The sequence below is a fragment of the Nomascus leucogenys genome, chromosome 17 (genome assembly GCF_006542625.1).
Source record: "Nomascus leucogenys isolate Asia chromosome 17, Asia_NLE_v1, whole genome shotgun sequence".
Taxonomy (NCBI): domain Eukaryota; kingdom Metazoa; phylum Chordata; class Mammalia; order Primates; family Hylobatidae; genus Nomascus; species Nomascus leucogenys.
Window position 1 is genome coordinate 3,923,352 of NC_044397.1, and position 2,884 is coordinate 3,926,235.

Here is a 2,884-nt window from a genome sequence, read left to right on the forward strand (position 1 = left end):
TAGAAACCTCAGGTATTTACCTGTGAGAAACCTTCTTGTCACAACAAATTCTTCTTGCTGCCAACTGCATCACATGGAAAGGCTGGGTTTGATAATCTAGGTGGGATCTTTAAAACTGTGCATTCAGGTTTTGAGTGCTGCCTGCCAGTAGTCTCTTCTTTTGAATAAGTCTGTCTATTTTTCTGGCAGCAGTTTGCAGAAATCCCAACGGTTGCAAGAACAGAGGAAGCCCCATCTAGTTTGCTGAAGCCCTGAGACCTTCACTGCAGGCACATTGCGAACAGAAGATACAGAAGTACTCAGGCTGTACTTATGAAAAATCAATACTCACAGACTTTTAAAGAAAAGTTACTTTGCATTTGGGAAGGGGGAAACCTGAGACAGTGGCTGTTGCCTAACCTGGCTGACAATTATATCCCTTAACAAAAAAGGATTCCTGAGGTCTTTTCGAATTTCAACACTGTAATGATGAAAAAGCAAAAAATTCTCTTGAGGGAAACCTGAGGGATATGTCATTATCGAGAACGTGGGGAAAGGGGTCAAACTGTTTTTCCAGAAAGCTTAATAATCAACTAGGCAAATATTGTATCAGCTATCTCACCTCTGCAAAAGATCAAAGAGCTGGAGGCTTCTGTATATCAGGAAAGAGGATCTGGGTAGGTATCCTACCTGATAGGGACAGGGGTATTAAAACAGAAAGAGGCGAGAAGATGGGTTTTGTCTCTGGAGCAAGCTGATGTCAGGCTTTTTATCTTAGGGGGAAGAAGTTACAGGCTCCTGGGGCAGAGGAGCCCAGACAAGACTGGAGATGGAAGGCTCATTCAACAAGTGACCTCCTAGAGGAGAGAGGAGAAGGGGTGACCACAGGGTGGGCTGGGCAGTGCAGTCTGAATCCTGAGGAATTTTCCTGGCCAGGGGAGGGAAGGTGTTTCAAGGCAAGGAGGGCCAGAAAGGCCGGTGTACGGTCAGAAGGAACCTCTTCACCAAGGTGCTCTTGACTGGAGTTAACACTCTGAGGTTTCTGGCAGATCTTAGGCTAATCAAGGGTTTCCTGATCAGGCTACAAATGTGAATCATTCAGTCAGTATAAAATACAATCTATAACAGGTTGACGGGAAGAAGAAAGGATGGGGAGGCAGTGTGATGTCATGGGAAGAACTAAGGCTTTGCAGCCAGACTTAACTGTGTGACCTTGGGCAAGTTACTTAACCCCTCTGAGCTTCAGTCCCTTCATTTATAATATGGGCATAATACTGTCTACCTAAAAAGGCTTTAGTGATGATTCAGTGAGAAACATATGGGAAGCAACAAGCACAGTATCTGGAAGCTGTGGGTACTCAACAAGTGTCAGTTTCCTTCCTCTTCTAGAAGCTGTGCTTTCAAGTCAATTGTATGTCTAGAGTCACACTGTCTGGTACAGTGGCCAGTACTAGCCACATATGGCTCTCAGGTACTTTAAAGAGGGCTAGTCTGAATTGATCTGTGTCATACATGTAAAATACTTTAAAGAGGGCTCATCTGAATTGATATACGCCATACATGTAAAATACAAACCAGATTTCTAAAACTTTGTACCAAAAAATACCATAAAATAACTTACTAATAATTTGAGTGATTACATGTTACAATAATACTTTGGATATATTGAGTTAAAATATAAGATTAGAATTAATTCCACCTGTTTCTTTATATTTGATTCAACATGGCTACTGGAAAATTTAAAATTACAGTGCGGCTTACATTTTATTCTATTGGATAGTGCTGATCTAGATACTAGAAAAGACAAGGTTGGGAAGCTGTGTTCCAGAAGCACGCTTGTTTCTATACCTTGGGTTTGGGTTTTGGTTTGTTCTCCCATGGTTTCCCAGTAAAACACCCTTTTGAAAAAAATACCATCCAGGGCTAAACCAAAATGGGTAGAAGATACCCACGTGCCCCTAGTAGTCAGGCCCTGTGGTGACCACAGTCCAGGAAAAAGTAGGTAGGGCTGGTATATCAGAGAATGGAGATTTCAGGTAGGACAGTCAGGACAGCTGGGGATGGACTGTTCTTTTCTTAGCCTGAAGCTTCACTTCAGATTTCTCTACCTTTCTTTACTCTGGGAAGATGATCCCATTCTCTATGATTTCAGAAGATTCCCCCACCTTATACATGAACTTGGAAAGAAGCAGGCTCCCACCAGGCAGTAACAAACACAGGTGCAAGAGAAAATGCCACCTCAAAGCCATCTAGAAAACCCCAGAGTTTCCAGAGAAATGAACAGCAGACATTCACAGACATAAGAATGTTCTTTTTTCTCCCGCCCAAGGAGTGTGGTTAGTGGTTGTTTTCAAACTGTACATTTTACTGTACATTTTTTTTTAGCAAAGGAGAAGATTGGCATTTATATTCTGACCACAGGGATGCTGCTTTCCAAAACTCCAAGTCAGAAACATGACAAACACAAGAGCAAGTACATATCATGTCATGACAGAATTCGGAACCACTGATGAGAATAGACAGTGAGTTGGTTCCTTCCACTGTTCACCACCTTCCCTCTGTGTGTCTGAATCCAAAGGCAAAAAAGAAAGCTGGTATTTGAGACCACTTCCACAATGGCTATAGTTTGAAAGGATGAATGAGAAAGATGAGGAGGGAGAAAAGAGAAGAGGAACAAACAGGAAGGGAAAAGAGAAAGGATGGAAGATATTTCCTTTCAGGTTACCCAATTCTGTGGGTGCTTCTGTGACCATAGAAGGGATGTGCTCCAGCCCTGGGACTGGCCTGGAAAATTATTATAACTTGAGGTCTCAGGAGGGACTGGCCTGGTCTGTTAATGACCTTGTCAGGACCAGAAAGGGACTGGGAAAGGCAGAGAGTAACAGGAAAAAAAAAAAAAGAAGAA